This window comes from Petaurus breviceps, unplaced genomic scaffold (genome assembly GCF_028583685.1).
Source record: "Petaurus breviceps papuanus isolate PSGF00001 unplaced genomic scaffold, PetGlider_PUasm1.0 90752, whole genome shotgun sequence".
NCBI classification, from domain to species: domain Eukaryota; kingdom Metazoa; phylum Chordata; class Mammalia; order Diprotodontia; family Petauridae; genus Petaurus; species Petaurus breviceps.
This window is the reverse complement of record NW_027187336.1, coordinates 6,689,467-6,715,866: the sequence shown is the minus strand read 5'-3', so window position 1 is coordinate 6,715,866 and position 26,400 is coordinate 6,689,467. Positions and strand designations below refer to the sequence as shown.

Sequence of the window (26,400 nt, the reverse complement as noted above, 5' to 3'; positions counted from 1 at the left end):
CACATGGCGCAAGCATAAAAACAAGCCCACTGCTGCATATTCTGTTGAATTGTGCAGGACACAAATCTCTGCTTTCCTTCTTCCAGACCTCTAGAATGATAGACATTTATAAAGTTGAACCAGCAAGCTAATATCAAATATTTTAAGGATTTATACTGTACTATACATATTGTTTAATTTGATCCTCACAATAACCCTGTGAGGAATATACCTTGTGAGGGTTATGGGATTTAAACATCTTCCATGCCCCATTGGACTTGCTGACGTAGCGGGAAAGGGCGGAGCAAGAGGAAGCGGAAGCCAAGCTAGAGTTCCTGCGGTGGCTAGCAGTGGTGGCGATGGCGATGGTGGCAGCACCATCAGCAGAGGCAGCGGCAGCACAAAGCCCTTTTTGAGTCAGCCAGAATTTCTGCTAAGGACTCCTGCTGAGGACTGCCAGGGGCTGGAGCTGCTGGGAGCACATTTCCTGGACACTGGGTGGTTGCTGTGAATGGGGAGAGGAGGACCTTTGCCTGAGGTAGCCTGTTCTGTTTTAAAGGCTTGAGAATGTGGGTGCTTTCTACTTTATCTACCTGTGCCAATTTCATAACTACTCTGATGGCTTTCACTTTCTGGTTTTGGGACTCAGTCTTTTGGTATTTTAATAAATTTTTTAGCTTATTCCCCCATATAGCAAGCCTGATATATTTTGTGATGGATAATTACATCAGCATATCTGTAATTTCTATAGGCATTGTGAATATTGCATTGCTGATACATACCTGTATTATCCCAATTTGACGAAAGAGGAAAATTGAGAATGAGGTTAAATGACTTGTTTTGGGGTCATACAGTTAGGAGGTGGCCAAGAAAATTTGAACTTGTGTCTTCCTGACTCAACACTGTGCCTCCTAGCTGCCACAGGACCCTTTGGAAATATATCTGCAGGCAGAACAAATTTCCAGGGACAAGTTTCAGTCCCCAACATGCACCCCTCAGAAACGTAGTTCAGCATCTCAAATATTAGTCTTACTAGCCTGGGGAAGAGATGGGATCAGTCTCCACGTTTGGACTGGTGTGGGGTAGAATAGCACCTTTTCAGATTAGTTCCTACTTTTAGTAGCTAGCATAGTCCCACACCTATTTGGTTCTAATCTGAGGCTATATTCTTCTTCTTCTTCCAATCTGAGAAGACTGTTCTTTGAGGCATTGAACTACTTTTCTTAGAGGCTCCTTGAGGTCAGTCCACGGAGACTTGCTCTGCCTTAAGATCTCTCTCTAAAGTACATTCTATCTTCAAACTAATTTTCTCTTTGTAGTGGCTCAGGCTGTTAATTCGGACTTCCCCCTCCTCTGGATCCTCACTGCAGCATTCCATTAACTTCAGTGATACCTGGATAGCCCAATAATTCAACTTTACCTCTCCCTCCTTTGTCTCTGCCTAACCTAACCCCAAATATCTTATTGTCGTGGCCAGGCACAGCTTAGTCTATGCATATTCTCAGAGGAACTGTGGTCATTGGGAGAAATGCCAATGGACTAAAAAACTATCAAATCTGTCAAAAAAGTAAAAAGGAACTATTTCAAACCATAAGCCAGTGAAGTTCTATAGAATGGGTTATTAAAAGGAGAGTTTGTGAGCATCTATAAAAGGTAGAGGTGGTTATTAAGAGTCTAAATAGGTTTAAAAAGAATCAACTGATTTTTAGAAAGTCCAACAATATGTTGGAAAACAAATATATGGATTTTTGGCAGCTGCTTGACAATGCCCCTCATGATATGGCTGACCACTTGTGCACAATGTGCATAAGATTCCTAGTTTAGGCCACCATTAGACTAGGTGGACTTTGAGGTCTCTTCCTCTTTTACATATGTGATTAAGCTAGAATCTCTGCCAGAGCCTGCTAGATATTTATCAGGAGGTGCCAGCAAAATGAACTGGTATGTAAACTTTGTCTCAAGGGGGTGCCAGAAACAGAGTCAATATCAGTTCAAGGATGATAAATTAAAGACTGTGAAGTAAGCGAGCAGATTCCAGGTCAATAACCACATCCAAGGTCTGTTGTACAGGAAATCTTCTGACAGATTATGGAGAGGAGCAAGGTCCTTGAAAGGAAAAGTAAACATGATTCACTTCCCCATGTGTCTGCCAGAGATCACAACTCAAGGGCCATTGTATTTGTACCTCACTAGGGGATCTTATAGGGTATAATAATAAAATGTATTTAAAGAAATTACCAGTAGAAGTTAATTATGCTTTGGTTGCTTAACCATTCTTTTTTTAAATTATCTTGACAGACTAGACACATGCCTACTATGCCTAATGAGTTATTTTTTTTCTCCATGAAATGATGAAAAGCATTTGTTAAACACTGACTATGTAACAAATGAAACATCTAGATGGCTCAGGAACAGAGTGCTGGCCTGGAGTCAAAAAGACCTGAGTTCAAATCTGGCCTCAGGAATTTAGTAGCTAAAGACCATGGACACGTCACTTAGTCTTTGTTTACTTTAATCCACTAGAAAGGAAATGGCAAACCACTTCAGTATGTTTGTTAAAAAGCCCTACGGACAGACAGTATGGTCAATGGGGTCACAAAGAATTGGGCATGACTGAACAATAACATGTAACAAACACTGTTCTATGTATGGGGAATACAAGTATAAAAATACAGACAGTCTCTCTCTTCAGAAAACTTATGTTTTAAAAGGGAGAGACGACACTACAATAATAGCTAATGTATTTTAAGGTTAACAATGCACTTTAAAGTTTGCAAAATATTTTATATTTCTTTATTCGTTTGATCCTCAAAAGAGACCTACAAGATATTGTTATTTTCATTTTAGAGATGAAGAGACTGGGATCAGTGGGGGGAGATTAAGTAAACTGCCTCAAAATCTGAGACAAGATTCAAACTTAAGTCTGCCTGTCTCCAAGTCGGTTCTATCCACTATGTGGCCTAGCTGCCTACATACAGAAGAGTGGTGACCAAGGAAGAATATTTTGTTTTGGAATATTACAAGGATATTGAATAGAGTTATGGAATCATAGATTGTCATACCTTTTATAGCAGTATCAAGAGAACTGATTGGATTACATTTCCAGAACAGCAAAGTCAGGGTCAGGGAAGGAGGTATGGTGGCTGCTGAAGACATGGTGAGAGTTAAGTGAATCGTGACAGAAGTCAGCCTTAGACATAGTAAGGAATTAAGGCAAATTGGATAGCAGGTCCCAGGGTGGGAATTCTTGATATGAAAGGAATAAGTCCTCTGGCATCTAGGTTTCATGGTGACCAGTAAGATGACAAAGTTGTAAACTTCAGGAAGTAATTTCTGTCTTACTTAAATCAGATTGTAGCTAGTTATATTTAAGATTATTCTTATCTAAAAGTAAAGTATTATAATTTATTTCTTCTAAGGAGGCTGATGGTTTCAATCTTCACATCTAACTTCTAGAACTACCATTGATCATTAGTTTGGATTATAGGATCATTGTTTTAGAACTTGAAGAACTTTGGAGATCATCTAGTCCAGTCCCCTAATTTTGCAGAGAAAGAAAATGAAGATCAGAGATGTTAAGTGACTTGCCCAGGGTCATAAGATGACTAATTGTCTGAAACAGTATTGAGCCTGAATCTTCCTGACTCCAAGTCCATTACCTCACTGGCTCTACCACTCTGCCTTTTCATGACCCTAGGATTTCCTGGAATCTTGTGAATACCTTACAAACTTTTCATTTATCATCCTTGAACTCATATTGGCTTGGCTTCTGGTAACTCCCTTGAGACAAAGTTTACATTTCAGTTTATCTTGTTGGCACCTACTGATAAGTATCTAGCAGGATTTGGCAGTAATTCTAGTTTAATCATAAACGTCAAGTAGAATGGACCTCAAAGTCCATCTTATCTAACTGATCTAAACCAGGAATCTAGTAAGTACTAACCACATACGACTATCCAACCTCTGTTTAAACATCCCAGTGAATTCCCTATGTCCCCAAGAAAGTACATCTCATTTAGGGGCACATATAATTTTTAGGAAGTTGGCAGGGTTTAAGGTGGTTCACTTGTATCAAGGTGAACTCCACCTAAATTTTCTTTATCTTTATCCAGCTTCTACTCATTTTTCAATTTTATTAAAAATAAACACTCTGCACTCTTGAAAGTATCATATAAACATAAGTTGTTGCTGTACTTCCTATATTATCTTTCCTTTAAAACCATAATGGTGTGGTGGCCTGAGACTTTCGGGTATCATAGTTCACAATGTGAATGGAAAACAGATTTTGTGATAGGAGAATGGGAAAGGTGGAAGAACAAAAATTTGTGGTCAGAGAGTAGAAATAAAGATTTTATGATCTTAAAAAGAGTACACTTCCATGTAATTTCAAGGTCTAACATGAGACCATGTTGGTGGGTAAGTGAAGTAGAGTTGAAATGAGTCTTTGGAATTGAAGCTTAGAAACTTAATTGGATCCAAGGAGAGTCATCATCATGTCTGTTGGAGTTGCTAAGGTTAGTGGGATTTAAAGAAAAACTTTTTGTTGATGATCTAAGCCCTGGAAATTGGCAGGTAACAATAGTGGGGTGGGGTGGTGTTAAAATCATATCAGATGGAAAAACAACCATCTGTACTTGTCAATGGAGAGAAAGAAATATTTTGACTTCTCCTAGGCTTGTAGATTATAGGAAGTGGGAAATGAGTGATCTGAATGAGAGAGTTGCAAGAGATAACCTGAAGACCTGAAGGGATCTTCAGAAAAATGGTGGGCTTCAGGTAGTATAAGGAGATGGAAGTTGCTTCAGAAATTTTTTGGTATGCAGAAGGAGTAGAACAATCAGTTAAGAATTTTGTGATTGTTTAGTCATTTCAGTCATGTCCAACTCTTCATGACCCCCTTTGGAATTTTCTTGGCAAAGATAATGGAGTTTTTTGCCATGTCCTTTTTTATTTTAATTTTATTTTTTAAAGCAATCGGTGTTAAGTAACTTGCTCCAGGTTACACGGCCAGTTATTTCTGGGTGTGGTGCTGAGTATCTGAGCCCGGATTTGATCCAGGTCATCCAGACACTGGAGCCAGTGCTCTTACTCGCTGAGCCACCTGGCCGCCCCTAAGCAATTGGGGTTAAGTAACTTGCTCAAGGTTACACGGCCAGGTGTTTCTGGGTGGGTGCTAAGTGTCTGAGCCTGGGATTCAATCTCCAGGTCTTCTCAACACTGGAGCCGGTGCTCTTACTTGCTGTGCTACCTTGCTGCCCCGCCATGTCCTTCTATAGTTCATTTTAAAGATGAGGAAACTGAGGCCAACAGGATTAAGTGACTTTGTCCAGGGTCACACAACTAGTAAGTGTCTGAGACTAGATTTGAACTCAGGAAGATGAGTCTTCCTGAGTCCAGGTCTAGCATTCTATCCACTTCACCCTTCAGTTTAGAATAGCAGTTTCAGCATAATGTAAAGGGGACTAGTAGTAGTGGTAGTTGAAGTCATTTTGGGAAGGGCTAGGATTGAGCTAGATAGGGATAAAAATATAGAAGAAAGTCATATATAAAGAGAAAGGGGGAAGGGAGAGGTTGGTATGGTGCCTGTGGCCAGAGAATAAAATGAATCCTCACATTTAGACTATTGTGATAGTCTATTGGTTGACCTCCCTGCCTCAAGTCTCCTCCTACTCTGGGACATCCTCTACTCAATTATCCTCCTAATATTTCTGGTTTGATATTTCACATCTCTACTAAATAAACTCCAGTTTATCCCTATTGCCTTCAGGGTCAAATAAGTATCCCTCTTCTTGGTCTGCAAAACCATTCACTACTAGGGCATCTAGGTGGCACAGTTTATAGAGCACTGGTCGTGGATTTAGGAGGACCTGAGCTCAAATCCAGCCTCAGCACTTAATACTTACTAGCCACGTGACCTTGGGCAAGTCACTTAACCCCAATTGCCCTACCTTGCCCCCTCCAAAAAAGCAAAAAAAAAAAAAAAAACCAAACCATTCACTACCTAGCGCCCTCCTACTTTTCCATTATTATTGCATCTTACTCCCTTCCATATGGTCCATTGGTGCTGGGATCTTTGCAGTTTCTCAAGCAAGACACTCCATCTCCAGACTTCAAACATTTGTCCCATGAGAATGTTCTGCCTCATTTCGACTTCCTGATTTCCCTGGCTTTTTCAAGGCTCAGTTTAAAATCCCACCTTCTATAAGAAGCCTTATTTCCAAGTTATCTGTATAGAGTTTGTTCATCGTTATTTGCATATTGTCTCCCTCATTAGGTGGTAGACTCCTTGATATCACGGACTGTCTTTTACCTTTCTTTGTTCACCATGCTTCAAACATAGTAGGTACTTCATACGTGATTTAAAAGAGCAACTGAAACAACCGCCAGTTGGGACAGTAGGACTTTGGGGTATGTATGTAGGACAGTACAATTTTCTTATATTTTGTATGTTGGTTTGACATAATTGGGCAGACTTATGCCTGACTGCTAGAGCCCTCTCTTTATCTGGGGCCCCCCCAGCTAGTTCACCACTATCTGTGGGCAGAGAACACGTCAGGCACAGAAATAGCTAAAAAGCTACTCTGTTCTTCATAATATCTTATTGCTCCTTTTCAGTATTTTCTGTCTTGTATTTTCAGGGGAAAAATTGTTCTCAAAGGATTTCTTTCATATAAGATTCACAAACTCCCAACTAGAAATTGTTGCAACATCTCCTTTTATTTTGTCTTTGGAAGAAAAATCTCGTCACTCCTGCTCATCAACACTGGCTCTTGATCAGGAAGATAGTTTCCCTGGGATGTCAATGAAAAATACAATAGAGAAGAGAGCATCGGCAAGGAGTTAGGTATAGGCTCAAAGGGGAGAAAAGCTCTTTAATCTCTCCCCAAACTGTCTCCGCTTAGTGAGGAGGTGTTTCTGATGCAAACACTATTTGAAGTTGTTTTTCTGTGCTTTTCATCTTTTCATTCCTTGCAAACTGTCTGAAGGAAATAGGTTTATGACTTCACTGAGAAGGCCGTGGAAACTCCAGTTACAGCCTTATCAGATAGTAACAGTTTCTTCACTTACTAACCAACCTAACAATATATATGAATGAACAGATAAATGAATGAATGGAAGAATGAATTGTGGGGAAGGGAAGCATTTTTCAAGTCATTCCTTCGCACCTAGCACTGTGCTAAGCCCTAGGAATATAAACAGAAACTCAGAAATGATCAGTTCTCTTAAGGAGGTCACATGATACTAATAGGAGAGATTACACACACAGGGGGCTTGGGCTATAAGTCAGATGGAAAGGATCTGTTGTCTTTAGGGTACCTCAGCAAAGCAGATTGTCCTGTTCCCATGATGCATGTTCTTGACTGTCATTTGTGCTGACAAATTAATCTCCATTGCTGATATTGAACCATTGGACAGGATCAAGAACTATGGTGGAGAGAACTTTCCTTTCTAGCTCTGTGAGGTCAAGGTTGCTATACATATAAAAGCATTTATTTGCCAAGTATTTTCTCTACAAGGTTGTTTTCTGGGATGGTGGCAATAAAGACTGTGCTAGAAAAAATACCAAGGAGGCAGAGGGGGATAAAACACCTTTCTTTCCTGGGTTTCTTAGGCTTATCTTCCTGTGGCTAATGATTAGTAGTTGGTGTTGCTGGTGTGGAAAAAGGTGGGAAAGAAATTGAAGGCAACATGTTTTTGTTATTATTCATTAAATAATAGTAGCAGCTATCAATCACTATTGTTTTTTATTTGAATTTTTTCTTTTTCTGAAAAGAACATGTGATTTGGCAGAAAACTAATTATCTAAATTCTATAGCTGCTTAGTTATTCCAAAATATCACTGTCCCCAACTTCTCTCTCTCTCCCTTCTGTGATCCTTCACATATGAACAGTAATTAACAAGCATTGCTTAACGCTATGTGTAAGGTGTTACAATGATGAGAGAATACATATGAGATGTGAACCCTGCCCATGAGGAGCTCATGTTTCAAATGACTGGTGAAGCTAGTGTGCTCTCTTCACATTATCTATAACAGCAGGTCATTGATAGCAATAGACACAGGGTTCAGAAAGTAGTCTGGGTACTATCATGGGAATAAGTAACATATTTGAAACCAGAAAATCAAAGAGGACAAAAGGTAAAGGAATATACAATCACCAAGAGTCAATACAGTTAGAATGTTGGAAATCCAGGTAAGTATTTTTTAAGTAAGAAAGCAAAATGGTTCCAGAGGTCAGGACAGAGATAGAAATCTAAGAGGGTAAGGTAATTGGATTAAGGCTGCAAGGGTCAAAATACAGGGAAATGAAGTTGATTTAAGATTCAAAATCTATCTCAGTAAGGGGCTCTTTTTATATTCCATAAGAAGGCAAATACTGATTTTAGAGGATGGATGGAAATGAACCTAGAAGTGTTAAATTAAGACTGACCCTGACTGTGAAATGGGTAAGAGGGCAGTAGATTTAAATATAACTTCACATATATTTCTTACCTTTTAACTCAACCTAACCTATGGCCTTGTGGTGCCATCAAAGGGAAAAAGGGCAGTAATATCATGTTTAAGTGGTGGCAATAGTAGTGGAGACCTGAAGGCTGGAGATAATGCAGGGAATAGGGGTGACTGAAATGGAGAGTCAAAGCTGGGTCATGGAGGTTAATGGCAGCAATAAAAGGAATTTGAAATGGCATAGTGACTGACTCCTTTGGGTATTTAAATACGACAATTATGCATTTTGCTTTTATTTGTCCTATTCATTTGGGATATATAATTAAGTACCAGGTAGTGGCACTACTTTATAAGAATAACCACAGAGAAACAGGACAAGTATGTGCCTAAATGACTAACCGTTTTAGAATCATACATTCAATTAGGACTCAAGTTTCTCTTACGAAATTTCTGTCCCGTTCTCCCATCCCATCAAGAGAAACCTGAGGATGTCAGTACTACTTAGCTCAGCTGGCTTCCTCCAAAAAGAAAGCTCTCTTGCAAGTACTCAGGCTAACAAGCCATTGAATATATGAAAGATTTTATTTAGCCTGTCGCCTTATTTTAAAAATGCAAAATAAGTTGCATTTGAGCACCTTGATTAGAGAAGTGGTTGTCAAAGTGGATGTGGACCCTGTCACTCCCAGGAGACCATAACATGTTCCCATGGGTACCTGATCAACCAATCAGAGGGTAGAAATTTGGATATTAGGGCCAATCAAGGGGCTAATATCCAGTGTAATTACTCATTATTTCCCAATAATCTCCCACTCTACCTTTTTCCTGACAAAGACTCCATTGTCTATATAGCTCTAAACTTTTCTTCTTTGCAAGGCACCAGACCCTAAAGGACTCTGACTTGGATACCCACATAAGAAATAACTCATAAATATTTCTTTTCTCAACACTCTGACACTCATCATCCCTTGACTATAAAAGGAAATCTTCAGGTGGGCTCCATGCTCCCTCTAGGACAGTGGCTCATGAATAAGCCCTTCCCTCTTTTTCATTTCACTTTAGTATTTTGAGTTATATAGAATGAGCAGCTATAGAGGGGTTCTATGCCATATCACAAATCTCATGATGTTATTATTTTATTATGATTGCCTCAAGCTCCTATTCCAGATTTTGCAATTATTGTTTTGGAAACCACAGTCCTTCCAATCACCTAGATTATCAGTCTCAGTCTTATTCTCTACTCATCACTCTCATTACCCTCAAATTTCAATCAATTGCAAAATCTTGTCATTTTTTGCCTCCAAAATATCACATATCCAAGATCCTCTTTTAGGCCCTCATTGACTCTCCTCTAAGCTATTGTAATAGCTTCCTAATTGACCTCCCTGTCATAAGCCTCTCCTTTCTAATTCATTTTACATAGAACTCTCAAAGTATTTTCTTAAAACATAGTTCTGGCATGTCATTACCTTAATAAATTCCAGTGGCCTATTTGATCTAGGTCAGATATTTTTCATCTTTATCTCATCCCTTTAAAAAATTTCTGTTTTGCATAAGCTTTGTAATAAATAAGTATATAGGGGTGGCTAGGTGGAACAGTGAATAGAGCACCGGCCCTGGAGTCAGGAGGACCTAAGTTCAAATCTGGCCTCAGACACTAAACACAAAAACTAGCCTTGTGACCTTGGGCAAGTCACTTAACCCAAATTGCCCTCCAAAAAGCAAAACAAAAAAACAAACAAATAAATAAGTATATATACATATACAGGGAGGTGAGTTCTTTTTTCTGTTTATTCATAGGTCCCAGCAATAAAAAATATTTGGAGACTAGAAGAAGGACTACTTACCTGTCTCCCCTTGAGTAAATGCTGGAGCATTCTATATGAAGATAATAGCTAATAGCTAACATTTTTATGGTGCTTAGTATATGGCTGGCACTGCTATAAATATTTTACAATTATTATCTCATTTACTCCTCACAACAGCCTTGGGAGGTAGGCGATATTATTATTGCCATTTTATGAATGAGGAAACTGAGGCAAGCAGAAGCTGAGTCCAGGTCTTCCTGTTTCCAAGCCAATCCATCATTCCCTCCACCAAGCCACTCAGTTGCCTTCTAGAGCTAGAAGGAAGTTTCAGTACCCTTTAGACTAGGAGTTCTTAACTTAGAGTCCATAGACCCTAGGGATACATGGTTAGATTTCAAGGAGTCCATGAGCTTGGATGGGAGAAAAATTGGTTTTATTTACAATCCTCTCTATTTTATTCTATACATTTAAAGACATTATTTGAAAAAGAGGTCCATGGGCTTCACCATACTGCCAGTAGGGTCCATGACACAAAAAAAGTTAAGAACCCCTGCTCTAGACTAACTCTCATATTTTGTAGATAGAGTAACTTAGGCCAAATCAGGTGACATGACTTGTCCAAAGTCTTATAGTGAGTTACTGGCAGAACAAGACTTTTGACTTCAAGTCAAAAAAAGTGACTTCCATTTCACTGTGCTAGTTCACCAAATTAGGATTTCTTTCTTCTTCTATGTTTATGTAAAACATGATACATATGTAAATCTATCTAGGCAGCTAGGTAGCACTCTGGGCCTGGAGTCAGGAGATGCTGAGTTCAAATGCAGCCTGAGACACTTATTAACTATGTGAATTGGGCAAGTCACTTATTCTCTGTTTACTTTAGTTTTCTCATCTGTAAAATGGGGATATAATAACAGCACCTCCCAGAGTTGTGATGATCAAATGAGATAATATTTTTAAAGTATTTAGCACAGTGCCTGCACAAACAGTTACTATATAAATGCTCATTGCTGTTATTATGGTTGGTATTAAAACCAGTTTTCCTTTAAGCATCCTAATTAGGGCTGTTACTACACTAGTAAGACTTAAATTCCTCAATTAATTCAACCAAATTTTGTTGACTATTCAAAAATATAAATATCAACACCTCTAGGAATCAGCCTCTTACTTAATCTTAAAGGACCCAGTAAGTGCACCTCATGCAAGTGCTCTTGATGAGGTTTCCTGTTTACACACCTAGAGACCATTTTTCTTCCTCTGAGATGGTTCTCTGGCAAGTTTCCATCAATCAGCCTGCTCCCCAGTTAACATGGGATATTCACATTTACAAGCATAGAAAACATGGGAGTGTGTTTTGCTTATAACCCAGGGTCAGGCTGCTAGAGTTTCTAATGGGTTTTCAAATTCTGGGTAAAGACATTTACAAGTTACATCTAAGTTCTAATTATGATTGATTACCTAAGTACATGATGAAAGGGAACTATCAGTAGAAGCTAATAGGTTTATTATTAATTTACCAGATTTGGGGGACACATGCATCATTAGTAGTTGTTGACCAAATTAAGGCCACATGTATAATTGTATGAGAAACAACTTGTTACCAACACCTTTTTTTTTTTTTTTACCAAATTTGGAACACAGATATCATTGCCAAATTATACCTCTTAAGTGTTCATCAATTACAGAAAAGAAAACCATCTTATGTAACAACTACTTAGTTACAAAATGGAGGCTTAAAACAAAATGGAATAGTTTATCCTAAATTAATATACTTATTTCCACTAGAGTGTGCAGGTATTGTTTCTTCATTGCATGAGTTTCAAGGAAAAGACAATACTAAGAATGAAAATGAGCAGGGCCAAAATTGAATGGGGTAAGAATATATTTTGGAGGTTGCATTTGGGAAAATTATATAGTGCTTTCCGCAATACCAAGCTGCTCCCTAAATCAAAATCTCACATTTTTACACATGAATTCTTTGAGTAATGAAAAATGTTTTTTAATCTTATAACAATACAATCTATTAAAAATGACAGCTGTAGGGAACAAAGGTAATGAAGAGTATGTTAACAATAAATAAGCAAGGGGTAGCCAGGTGGCTCAGCGAGTAAGAGCACCGGCTCCAGTGTTGGATGACCTGGGGATTAAATCCGGGCTCAGATACTTAGCATCACACCCAGAAATAACTGGCCGTGTAACCTTGAGCAAGTTACTTAACCCTGATTGCTTTAAAAAAAAAACAATAAATAAGCAGCAGTGGAGTGGATGAATTAAAAAAAAATATTAAATGGTTATTCTGTTCCAAACACTGTGGTAAGGACACAAATACAAAAGGAAAAATAGTCTCTAATTTCAGGGAGCTTGAATTTTGCTGAAGGAGACAACAGTTAAAGTAGAGTGAGATGGCAAGAAAGGGGACTTTGGTCTAGAAAATTATAGGATTGGTATTTGGTGCCATGGGGAATATGCTGGCATAGTCTTTTCAGGAGCAATAGTAGAGTTGATCATGATTCCTTAATTGGAGCAGAGGATGGTGAAGACAGAAGCAAATTGGTTGGTGAGAGGATGGTCAGGAAACTGGGAGTAGCATGAAGCAGAATTTGAGGGCTGAAAATGTTCTGGGAAAAGCAGTCAACAATCAAGTGAGGCCCTAAGGTGGAAGTTTCTTCAAGAACTGGTCTCTGCTATAGGTAGCAAGGTCAAAGAGGAGGAAATGCCCAGTAAGGAGGAATGAGTACAGTGATATGTAAGAAGTGGAATAAAGGATATCATTTGTGGTAAGTAAAATTAGTAAAGGAGGTGATCTGATCAGTGCTGAGAGATGGTTAACTTCACAGCTATACCTGGATCCCTCATAATGGAATCATGGAAAGGTGTAGACTTATTACGTCAGAGGGAAGGGAAGGTGTGGATGGGTTGATAGCTAGACTTTAGAAGGTAATGTCCACACAGATTAGATCATGGAGCTATTGAAATATTGTACTGTAAGTAAGTCAAGATACAATATTTGTCTTGTCATATCTAAATTAGTTTAACAGCAAGCATTTTCATTATGGCATCCTATTTTAATTCTAAATTATAATTTCAAATAAAATTCAATCCAAGTTTATATGTTTCAGACATTGAAAGTGGTCAAAGTATTTCAATTGTTCCTAGCAAGTAATAAATAAAACCTGATTTATTCACACATGATCATTTCAAAATTTATGATTGCTGAACTCCTATCTGTGCTGACCTTTATTTTTATACTATCTATGAAGAAAGGATTTATGAAGCTAAGGAATGAAGTAAACATGGTTGGGGCAGAGGGTGTGACTACTCAGTATCTGCAAGAGAATAAAAATATCTATTCTAAGGGATTTCAGCAACTGAGGGATGACTATAGATAAAAATTGGAAGGTCTGGAAATTTATCTGTGTCTCTCACCCTCCCACTACTCTTATCATCCCTATTTCCTTCCTCCAGGTGGTGCTCAAGCCCCTAGCCTAGCCTACTATCCACCCTTCCATTTTCCCAAAATTCTTCTTATCAGCAAACTTGCAACTAATCCCAACTAAAATGTTACCTGATAAAACATAATCCCTCCCAGTGTCATTTGCATTTTAATCAGGAACTCTTGAAGCTTGGAAAACCTTTAAGACCTAAAGGAATTCAGCTATCCAGGTATAAAGACTGGTGGTAAAGTTGATATTTTGGCACGTCTGGAACTTTTATAAATCCTATTATATTGACCTTACATTCCCTTCCTCTTAAGATTGATTTTATGCAGACATTTTAGTATAACTGACCCATGTGCTAATTAAAAACTTATAACTACCACTAAAATAAACCTTCCTGCACTTATACTGCACTCAGTTAACAGTCAGCTATAGGATACTGTTGATACATGAACGGCAGTAAAAATGAATTTGTCATTCAGAATTTTCTTTCATTCAACCTGATGTATATCCTACTTAGTACAGTAAAGTCATATAGGGCATTATTTGACATCACCAATTCCAGTTTTCATTTTATAGAAGTTTTAACTTTCTGCTCTGTACCAAAGACTACAAAATAGCATGACAGTATAGCCCCCAGATATTGATGTAACAGCTGGCAGTCTGCCCTTTTCACAATGTGCCCTTAAGGACATAGGGGAACATTAGATTGCCCTATCTCCTGAGCATAGGTGGGTCCAGTATCCTTACTCCTCTACTCTTTCTTACTCTAGAGATTGAGAAGAGATGGTAAGCCTAGTCTTAGAAACTTGCCAGGCAGCTATAACTGGTGACTACAACCAATAGAAATGAAAGACAGCCTCATAGTCTCTAAGGACAGACCTTGAGTTTCATTCATTATAATTGCCCTTGGGAGCTCATCTATGAAACATAGAGGATAAGATGTCTAATAAAATACATCCCAAGTGATTTCTTTGACCAATAAACTGGGAATGAAGAATTAGCCTATATCTTTTGTGGAATATAAAATATTTTCCAAGTTGTGACCCTCTTGGCATAGTCTGCAGCATTTGTAATCACACTTTGGAAATGTGTGGAAATGGAAAAGAAAAGAAATTCTTTATGTAAATTAATCAAGATTAATAGCATCAGCAATAACAAAAATCAACCTTATGCAGGGAGAGATCCCCATATAAGTGAGGTAGATAGCTCTTAAGGAAATAGCATTCTTTTCTAGGGCAGAGTGGGGATGAAGAAGAAGGAAAGATGAGAAAATTCCTCATACTCTTGTCTTTACAACCAGTTGGGAGAAATAGGGTGAAGCAAGAAAACTGTTGTTTTCAAGTGCTTTTTTCAGATTGCTACTCTTTTGTGGTTGCTGACTGGTACCTGCCTGACTTCAATATCCATCTAGTCTTGCTAACACAATCTTCCCTTTCTCTGTTCTGCCATTTTCTCAGACACCTCCCTCACCCCAGCTTCTTGTTGCTGCCAAATCTAATCCACTTTGGACCCAAACTCTAGTACTCAGGGAAAAATCGATCCCTTACCTTAGGGATCTACTGAGTTCTTTGGAAACTTGTGAATGAGGCAACCTACAAGGGACAAAGCAGCAATAGTGATAAGTGTAAGTCATCCACCTTAGATTACAAGGATTAGACATCTAGTTTTGTTTTGTTTTTCAGTTTTCCTCAGTTGTTCTTTTGTTCCTCTGGGTCCTCAGTGAATGTTCTCCATAGGTTTCTATGTTTTTGTTTTCACACATCATCTGAGATATTTATGAAAGATGGATTATCTTCTATAGGAACACCAAAGCTTTTGAACTTTAAATTTCTTGGACAAAGGTATTTTAAACTCATTTGATTGTTTTCCTTCTATCATATAATATCTAGTATATGTTCAGGTGACCAAAGATGACTGAAGGATGAAGTGATTGGGACCTGAGAAGAAAGGACTCAGGTAAAAGGATACAAAGTCATATGATATCCCTCATGGAGAAAAGGAAACTCTGTTCTATTCCCTCACTAACCTTTGTTTGGTAGGGGATGTGTCTACATTTTGAGAATTGATCACTGGTTATTTGGGTTAGACTAGAAAATAGAGGAGGGAAAAAGAGAATAATAAGGAAAAGTTACAGTTATTACCAAAAGATAAAAGACTAAAGGACATAACCATGAATCAAAGTATGAATAGTTGCTATAGGGCCTGTGTGAAGCTATTTTTTTTGCCCAGAGATAGGGATAAGGTCTCTGTTAGTGAATGACTATATAATGAGAATAAACAGCAAATATAATGAGCTTTCCTGGATATATGATTGTTATGTGGGGAAAAGTTGGCAAAGAACCTGTTGAAAGTTATGTTGACTGGGCATCCCATGGTTCCCAGCCCTGCATATCACTTGATGTCGGGGAGGCTCTCATGAGGAAGGAGACACCAAGTCTGCAGCTTTCTGTATCATTTGCTCTTTGTTAGATACCCCTACCTGCAAATTGTCATGTTCTTACTATCTTGGGGAGAAACTGACAAGCAAGGGCCTACCTCTTTTGCCGACCTATCTGGATTATCTTAAAGTTACCTATAAAAAAGCTGTCTCCACCTTGAAGTCATTGCTAATCTCCAGTGACCAGCCAGTCAACATGTTGCCACCTTGACATACTTATAATAAAATCCATTTCATTCTCTTTGTTTTTCCTCATTAATCAGGATGAAAAGCCCAAATGAAAAATTTTCCTTTCAATAAGCCCAACTTGCCAGGGACATGAATATGTGAAGAGAGTAGAATGTCGTTAACTAATAATAATTAATACAATGATAAGGGCAGCTAGGTTTCACAGAAGGTAGAGCACTGGACTTGGAATCAGGAAGGCTCGTCCTCATGAATTCAAATCTGGCCTCAGATGTGTGACCCTGAACAAGTCACTTAACCCTATTTGCCACAGTTTCCTCTTTTCTAAAAGGAGTTGGAAAAAGAAATGCTAAACCACTTCAGTATCTCTGCCAAGACAACTCCAAAAGGGGTCACAAAGAGTCAGATACAACTGAAACAACTCCATAAAAACAACAAATATAATGATACGGGTTTCAATGTTAAGAGGAACAACCTATAAGTGCATAGTAACTTCATTTACTAAGCTGTTAGCTAGAATTACATAGGTTAAATAAAATACCTAAATTAAAACAATACTCCCTGACCTTTGATGGTCACAACAGAAGCAAGAGAAGACATGGAGATCATTGTTTGTAATTTGTAAAATATACAAATAAAACTAAAACTTATTTTCCCTATAGTATTTCTAATGCAGAAAACAATTATTTTCAGTTAATCTAACATTTATGTTTTTTAAAACAAGGTAGAGTTTGATAAATATCTCTCTTCCTAAGATCTAGAACTAGAATAGATGTCAGAGGTCTAGTTCAACCATTTTATTCTTCAGATTAGGAAACTGAGGTCCAGACTCAAGATTTCAAGCACTTGCCCAAGGTCTCATAAGTAGAAGGCAGTTGAGAAAGGATTTGAACCTAGGTCCCTCTGACTCTTGAGTCAGTGCTATTTCTGCTATATTGTGATGTCTCCCTGTCTTAATGTGCCTAACTAATCATGAATTTCATATTAATCCTTATATATATTTTCACTAAAATTCCTATCTGTTTGCAAATTTCAAACAGAAATTCATAAACAATAGCCTTCTACATTAGGAATGCTCTGGATAAAATTATTTTTGGTTACCAACATATTCTTACAAAGTGCTAGGAGCTCCATAGCTTCAAAAATAAATCAAGCCTAATGAGAATTTTCTGGGAAAATGACATTTGCACTATTTAATTTCCATTGAAAACATTAAAGGTTTTCCTCATTTTTCTCACTTTAATCTTAAATTGGACATCAATGAAGCTTTGTTACCCCCAAAGTTCCAAAAAGAAACTTAGATAATAACTAGTTTAGAAAAAAATGAAAATTGCAATAGAAAATCAACTCTTTAACTTCTTGGTAGCTAAATGCTGACACAGCATTTCGCAGTCAGCTTAATCCCTGTCTTTTGACTATGACCCTAAAGACTTGGATTCCTTAGGAATGGAATCTGAAAGCAGAAGTAGTAGTTGTGGTTGATACCTTGGCAAAGATATAATGACATATCTTTGGGTACTTGGGGAAAGACAATGAGGTATAAATCATGTGATTTTTGTTGATTCTATTATTAATTTAGTTAATTGTTTTTCTAATATTATAACAACCCTGCATTCTTGGCATAAAACCAACCTGGTCATAGTACATAATCTTTGTGATATGTTGTTTTAGCCTCTTTGTTAATATTTTATTTACAATTCTTTTGCATCTATGGTCATTGGAAATATTGGTCTATAGGGGTCTTTTTTTTTCTTTAATTCTCCTTGGTTTATGTGTCAATATCATATCTTGGATATAAAGGATTTTGGTAGTTTCTCTTGTTTTGATATTTTTACAAACCATACATGTAATATTGGAACATTTTTTCATTTGAATTTACTTGAGAATCCATCTGATTTTTAATGTAAAAAGACAACACACCAGGTAAGCTTTTAAAAACTTTTTTTAAAAAAGAAGGTAATGAAATATAGTCAAATAATAGAATCATAAATTTGGAGTTGGAAGAAGGCTTGGAGATCATGGAATTCGACCCCCTAATTTTACAGAAGAGCAAACTGAGATCCAGTAAAGTTAAGTGACTTATTCCTAGTTACATAACTAGTAAGCAACTGAGATGAGATACAAACCCAGGTCTTCCTGGCTCCAAGTCCAACTCTCCATCCAGTATGAAATGCACCTCTTAGGAAAATACACTAGATAGTCTGGAAACCTGAGACTTGTATCTTGGTTTTGACAGTTATGGTATAAATTGTGTGACTCTGATCAGGTCATTTCTTGAACCCTCAGTTTCTTGATTCTAAAATGAGGATATTGGCTTTACATTCTTCCTGGAGTTGTTAGAAAAGCATTTTTAAACTGCCTAAGTGCTATGAAATTCTTATTACATCTAATGGGAAAGGTACCTTTGTTCCAGATGTGTTATTTGTTGCTACAGTCATCTGGAAAGGGGCCAATGCACCATCTTCCTTTTCTTCTTATCTGTCTTCTACTACCAAACCATCCTTTCCCTCCCTCATTCTGGTTTTGTGTTTCACCAGGCAGTTTTGGTGTACATCCCTTTTCTGAAAACCCTTCAGGATACTGGAAGATGGTTGGCCACTCTAATTATGCTGACAATAACTGAGGTAGTGAATGAATTGTGCCATTGGGGTTAAAATTTTTAAATAGCATGCTATTTCTTAAAGAGGCTTCCTTGAAAGAAAAATAACATAATGTAATGGTTAATGGACTTTATTAGCAATGACAAGATTTTTTCCAGTACCACTTTGAATTAGACATGTTCCAACTTGGAAGATCAAAGGGAAGGTAGTGGTGTTGTAACATGCCATATCCAATGACCTTATTAGGAAATTGGATAATACTCTGAGCTTCCCTGGGAACTTATTCTAGGCTTATCTGAGGAAACATTTCTCCCCTGAATACTAAGTAAGACAGTGGTGTATAGTGCATGTATAATGTATGCTTTAGTAAGGTGCTGGTGAAATATAGATGGAACCAAATGGTGAAGCTCAAGTAATTGTTGAAATCTGCTACAACTGCTGGGCACAATTGATAAATAAGTCCCAATAACTGACATAATATTTGTTTTATGTGAATATGGTATTTTATGGGGAGCTCCTATTTTACAGAAAATTTCAAACCAATAAAACTTGACTATTTTTTAGTGTTAAAGGTCAAATCCTCTAATTAAAACAGAGCATAAGTGAGATTGTTTTTTATTTCTTTCTTGTTTTTCTTTTTAAAAGGGAAATATTACTGAACTTAGAAAAATATTTTCTGTTACCAACTGTAAGTTTGATTAAACTTAGTCTTTTTCACTTTAAGACAGATGTAAATAGAAGTAGAGTCCCAATACTCCCAGGTCACATATCAGATTTCAATTTAGGTCCTAAATTAACCATAGAAACCACAATGCCTTGTATTAACTCATTCATCCCCACAACAAAACATCTTAAAGCTTTGAAAAGAGATGCTTAAATCCAGAAAATAGAAAGGTTTGTTTATATTCATTTACCATAAGTATGTCAGGGAAATGCTCTTCACCATTTATTCTCTTGACAAACGTTTAGCTATGGTGAAAGTATTATTTTCTTAAATTAACTTAGCTTTGTTTAAGAGCACATAGTATGACTACATATGATGATGAGCCCAAACTCCAAACTTCATCATTGTTTCATTTCTCTGATGGTTTCCTTGCTCAGTTGGCATAACAGTTTGGAGGACAATTATTATTATTATTATTTTTATCATTGCTGTTCCTCTGTGGGGCATGAGCCAGAAATTTCATTTGAGAATGATCTCCTGCTCTGTCTAAAGCCATGGATGCCATGTTGGGGAGGGAAATTTTACATTAGGTTTTTAAGGGACCAGGAGCAAGAGGTAAGTGAAAAGAGTCATTTTAGGAAAGAAAATAAGTCTTATCGTAATGCTCATTGATATATGATGTGGATTTTTTAAAATGACAATTCTTTATGTAACTTTTGGGGAGTGTGTTTAGAGGAATTGTAAACCTATAGAGAATTCTTAAGGAGGCTCAACACATTAGGGGCACAATAAAATTAACATTGACCTAGGTCATGGTATTGTAGGATTTTTGTCTAGAGGTAGAGAAGAACCAAGAGGACAGTACAACTTCTTCATTTTAGAAATGAGGAAACTAAGTCCCATGGAGATTAAATGACTTGCCCAAGGGCACACAGGTAATATTAGAAATGGGATTTCAATCTGATTTCTCAGAATGGGTTTTCTAAAACTAGTGCTCTTTCTAAAAAAAAAAGCACCTTTGCTTATAAAAGAGTATAACTCATCTAAGCATACAATTGTGGACATAATTCCTTCTGATGAAATAGATATATACATTTCTATATCTATAAATAGAGGTGATATGTATCACATATTATATTATGTTATGTTATTATTATATATGATATATCACATTGTATTATGTTACATTATGTTATGTTATATTATTTAAAAAAAAAATATATATATATATATAAAGAGAGAGAGAGAGAGAGAGGGAGAGGAAGAGAGAGGGAGAGAGAGTTTGAGATTTAAAGTAACTAATCTAGTTCCTTCCTTCTAGGAATTTACAACTTCAATTCAATAAACATTTATTAAGTGCCAACTGTGTGCTAGTCACTGTACTAAGCAGTGAGGATACAATAAGAAAAAGAAGACTAGCCTCTGCCCTCAAGAAGTTTACAATCTAACGGGGAGAAACAACACACAAAAGGAAGCTGGAAAGAGTGGAGGGGAAAGAGTGGGGAGAGGTTTAATGTTATACTTTCCTGCCCTCCCATCAGAGGGGAGAGGAGGATGAGGGAGTTGGAAAAGTTAAAAGTCAATGTCTTTTTTTTTCCTGTGCATCCTTTTGGACAATTAAAAAAAAGCTTTCTTGCCATTCACTAATTTGGAATTGTCAGGACTTCTGATTCATTTCTTAGCTAGGTGGCACAGTAGATAGAGCATTGTACCTGGAGTAAGGAAAATATGGAGTAGAATCCAACTGTATTAGTTGTGTGACCCTGGATAAGTCACTTAACTTCTATGTGCTTCAGTTTCTCATTTATAAAATGGGGGTGGGGGGAAGTTAGAATCTACTTTCCCAGGTTGTTGTGAGTGGAAAAATGAGATGATATTTGTAAAGTGCTTTGTAAACTTTAAAGTGTCATATAAATGCTGGCTATTATTGTACCTTACAATGTCACTGACCCAACTTCAGTATGATTAGTTTTGTGAGTTTTAATAGCAGTGTTAATAGTTTCTCTTTTCTGAAATTGTATTTGACTGAATGTCATTCTGAGTACCAGAAAGATCTTGGACTTCCAAGTCTAAATCCTCTCCCCTAGCACCTACACATATCCCTATGGTCAGAGGCTACCTATAATTTGTTTGGTAGATCTAGGGACCTTGGGACAGGATAGAGATCAGTCCTACATGATGAGAACTTTATACAACTAATACAGAAGGAATGTTCTATGTCAGGCTAGAGATGACAGGGTCCTTGAGATAGATGGATCAGTTCAGGGTTGCCTCTATGTTCTGTCCCATTATGGATTATTTTTAAGGGGTCTATTGTAATGTTCTACTACTGTACTAGGTAGATCAGAATATCACAACCTTCTCAAGACAGAATATCATGGCTAAATTACTGCTAGAAAGGCCCCAGCCAGAACTGTCCCCTTAGTTTATCCCCAAGTCCTTCAAAGGCAAGGATATGGTGGTGTTGTATTCTAGGTTTGTTCTCATGGATCCTCTGGGACATTAGAAACCATGGTGAACAAATAAAGTTTAAACTTGAGAGATTGCAATTATGAATTATAACTCTCTATTTAGTTTGGTTTAACTCATTAAATGAGAGCTAGAATTTTCTTAGCTTTGTGGAAGTAGGGTAACAGATCTTTTGCTAAAGTATTCAAATTTGTAATTAACTGAGAACATTTATATCCACACTGACTTAAACCTATTTTCAAAAGAAAACATAATGGGACCCACAATAAATAAGTAGCCACGATCCCAAACCACTCACAGTTCTCCTTGAAAGGGTACATATGCTTGATTGCTTCATACTCTTCTATCCTTTTTCACACCCCTGTCTCCTGGGACCTTTGTTTTTAAAAGCCCACAGATTTCATCTCCCCATAAAGTGATAGCATTGCTATATATATATAGACCTGAGCGATCTGGGGAACTGGTTAGGTATTTTTTTCAGCTACAGAGCCATATGGCATAGCTCAGCTTTGCTTGGGCAGTTCTGAACTATGAGGTAAATGGCAGAAGGCTTCATACAATTTCCAGATGAGCAGAGAGGGCCGGTTTGCCATAGTTGGAGTCCTGGCACTCAGTTCGTTGCAATCCTGATGTGATGCCAAGTTCTATGAAGCTGAAGGTTAAAATAACTTTCTCACAAAGTTCATTATTAGCAGCCACTCCTGTGAAACACACACAGCAGCTTTTCTCCATTTATAAATGTTTATGTCACTGCTAAAAGGCCTACAGACATGAAAGTTTCATGTTTCACATGGCGGCCCATAGACCAATGATATTATTACTTTTTTTTTTTTTTTTTTGCCTTTTGGAGGGCAATTGGGGTTAAGTAACTTGCCCAAGGTTACACGGCTAGATATTTTGTGTGGGTGTTGAGTCTGAGGCTGGAACCAAACTCAGGACCTCCTGACTCCAGGGCCAGCACTTTACTCACTGCGCCACCTAGCCGCCCGATACTATTACTTCTTATCTGTGTCTTATGCTTGAAAAGAGATGTCCTACAGAGTCAAATGGTTTAGCCATCATGTATCAAAATATCAGAGAAAATATAAACTGAAGTAAAAACTCATTGTTATTCAGAAATACACATTATACCAAATAGGTTCAGACCTAGAGAGATTGTAAATGGCAGAATGGGCATAGCACAGTTGAAAGAAGACTATCTCTAGAGTCAAAAGGCTCTGGGTTCAAATCCTACCAAATCATTTTATTCCTCTGAGACTCAGTTTCCTCATCTATAAAATGAGGGAGTAGGACAAGTCAGAGTGGAAATACTACCTTGAGCTCTAGGTCTATGATCCATATTTAGCAGATAGATTAAAAACTGGTTCAATGTTACACATTGTAGGTATTTAATAATTTCATTTAATTTTTATTTAATAAAAATTTAATAATTTTTATTTAATAAACAATTAATAATTTTTCTTTAATAAATTTTAATAATTTCATTCACCTCCTTACCAGGTGAATGAAATCTATCTCAACAATTTCATTTCAGGATATCATATGGCTTTGATCCTGTCATTCACCTTATCATCAAGTGTTATTCAACCTAAGAAATTTAGAGACCTTTAGAGACCATAGGATCATTGATTTAGAACTGGAAAGGGTCATCAATCCAATCTCCTCATTTTTGGGGGAGGGAAAGGGAAGCCCAGAGAGGTTATGTGCTTTACCCAGGGTCACAGAACCAGTAATAATTATACCAAGTCTTCTTGCCTGTACATTCATATTCTCTCTACTACATCATTCTGTCTCTAAAAAAATAATGAAAGGAATAAAAAATAGAACCATAAGAAATGGTTAATAGATCTAGCATAATTTCACTAGAATTAAGAGAAAGACTTCCAGTAAAAGACAAGATTTTTGTTGAGACATAAAGGAAGTTAGGGAGGTCTTTAGGCTGAGTGGAGGAGAGTGTTCAAGGCATGGAATAAAACCAGGTAAAAAGCCTGGAGATGGAAAATGGAATGTCTTGTTTATAGAACATCCAGGAGGTAAACACATCACTATTAGGGATTAAGGCATAAAAGGATTGGAAATGTAGGGGAGGGCTAGGTGATGAAGGACTTTAAATGTCAAACAGCATTTTGTATTTGCTCTTGGATGTAAGGGAAAACCACAGAAGTTTATTGAGTAGCATGGAAAAAATCACTTAATTGAAATTGTACTTTAGGAAAATCACTTCAGTGCCTCTTTAGTCAACGCTACTTATAAAATCATATTAATTTCTGATGTTGAACCATATGATAATGCAAAAGATTTTGGTGGCAAGAACTTTCTTCAATAGCAATTGCTATAGCATCTATAGAAATAATTGCCAGATTACAGCTTTACAGATGTTGCTTTCTGGAATTATGATAGCAGGAAACTGCTAGAAGTATTGCTATTCCTGAGGTTCATGGGTTCAGGATCCTGGGCTACCTCCATCAGTGTTTTATGACTACAAATGACTTCTGAGTTTCTTCCTAACTCTAATATTCTGTGAGTCTCTGAAATGTGGGGTATGTGTGATAAGGGCAGTATAAATATTCTTTTAACTTCAGTAGTATTATGTCTACAGATCACTCTGTAGTTAGGGTTTTAGGCCATATCTTTCTGTGAAAATAATTAGTTTCCAGCATATAATATTTACATTGTCTAATTTCTTGTGTTTTAAGTTGTTTTCCTTTAGGGATTATTGATCAATCTGTCAGTAAACATTTATTAAGTGTCTACCATGTGCAAGTACTATGTTAAGACCTGGGGATACAAAAAAATTAAAAAAGGAAAAAGAGTTGAAATTTGGGGTCAGAGGTTCTGGGTAAAAAATTCTAGTTCTCTCACTGTATGACCTTGGGTAGGTCTTTTAACTTCTCTAGGCTTTAGTTTCTTTATCCATAAAATGAAGGGGTTAGACTAAAGTTATAAAGTATCTTTCAATTCCAGATCTGTGATCCTCTGAAAGAAAAAATTGTGGTTGTCATGGTCTGATCATATGAATGTTAACCTCAGCTCTTCTTAAGACCTTCTAAACTTCCTCCTTCATTGTCAGAAGCTGCCTTTAAGCCCCATTCCACCTTAGATAATTGTTCTCACAACACTTTAGGAGCCATTGACCCATTTTACTCTTTTCTTGGAGTATTGTTGCTTCTAGGTTTATTCCAATTATATAAAACCTATGTAGCACTGTCTGAGTCAGCCTTCTGCAGGCATTTCCAAGGATATTAGGGATTGTGGTTTCTGAGACACCTGCCTGTCTTGTTTGGGGCAGACAGTTCCAAATGCCCCTGATGCCCCAGGGGTAGTAGGGTGGGGGCAGAATACCCTGACCTGGTACCTGGTGGGGGTGTGACTTTTTCCACCAAAACCTCATCCCTCCACATCTTTGGACATGTGCCAGGAAGCAGAGGACCAGGAGGCTGGGCACTTGTAAGAGAGAATGGGAAAGAGGTTCCATCCAGGTGACCATGTTGAGAGAAGCAGTGACAGTCACCGGAGCCTAGGAAAAGTATAGTGAGGGCAGGAAGGACTTGCTCACTTCCTCGCATGAGATTTTTTCCCCCACCATCTCAATGTTTTGGCTGATAAATCCTCCCCAACAGAGTCATAGGGACACTACGGTCTATAAGGGTTATACCTTACCATCCTCTGGAGCTCCAGGACAAAGCTCCACTAGCTCTGAGGGGAGCTTCAGGCAATAAGAATGTTTCATGCAGGGTCTCCCCACTTCTGGCTTCTTTGCCATCTCTTCTTGAGTATGGATGAAAAGTTCATCATAGAATGATACCTGAGAAATTTCTTTGAGTATAAATATTCTAAAACTGGAGCTACGGTTCCTTAATGTGTTGGGAACAGGACTTAACCTGTGTCTTCTCTCCCAAGAAATCAATGTTATTACTGCTAATACCTTTGTTGTTATGTCAACACTGTGGCTTCTTATCTATATAGTTAAAAATAAATGGTGCCTCTGTAGCAGCTTTTGCTGATAAACTCAGAACAGACCATATTACTGAGGTGGAAGAGTTGAAGCAGGTTTCATTAAAAAAATTTCAAGATGCAACAGTCATGGAGAAGAAACAACAAACCCTAGTTGCCAAATGCTGCTATCTTTTTGATGTCTAGAGGAACAGCACTGCCATGACACTAGCCGTCTTTGTGAAAGTGGACACTGAGGTGAAGGATCTCCTGATGGCCCTGTAGAACATGATACCTGTAAGAAGCAAGAACATGTGGTCACTGTGGAAGAGAACCATGAGGTACAGAACCTCTCACTCAGCAACAATTGCTTGTCTAAAGTTGTTAGCAAAGGAGGCACAAGCACCGGAAGTTCTGCACAAATATTTCATCACAATTAA

General features: G+C 37.5%; 1 pseudogene; it reads left to right on the top strand.

The window, feature by feature from the left end:
• Window positions 1-223: 223 nt before the first annotated feature.
• On the top strand, window positions 224-26,400 carry LOC138146143 (ATP synthase F(0) complex subunit B1, mitochondrial pseudogene; annotated as a pseudogene).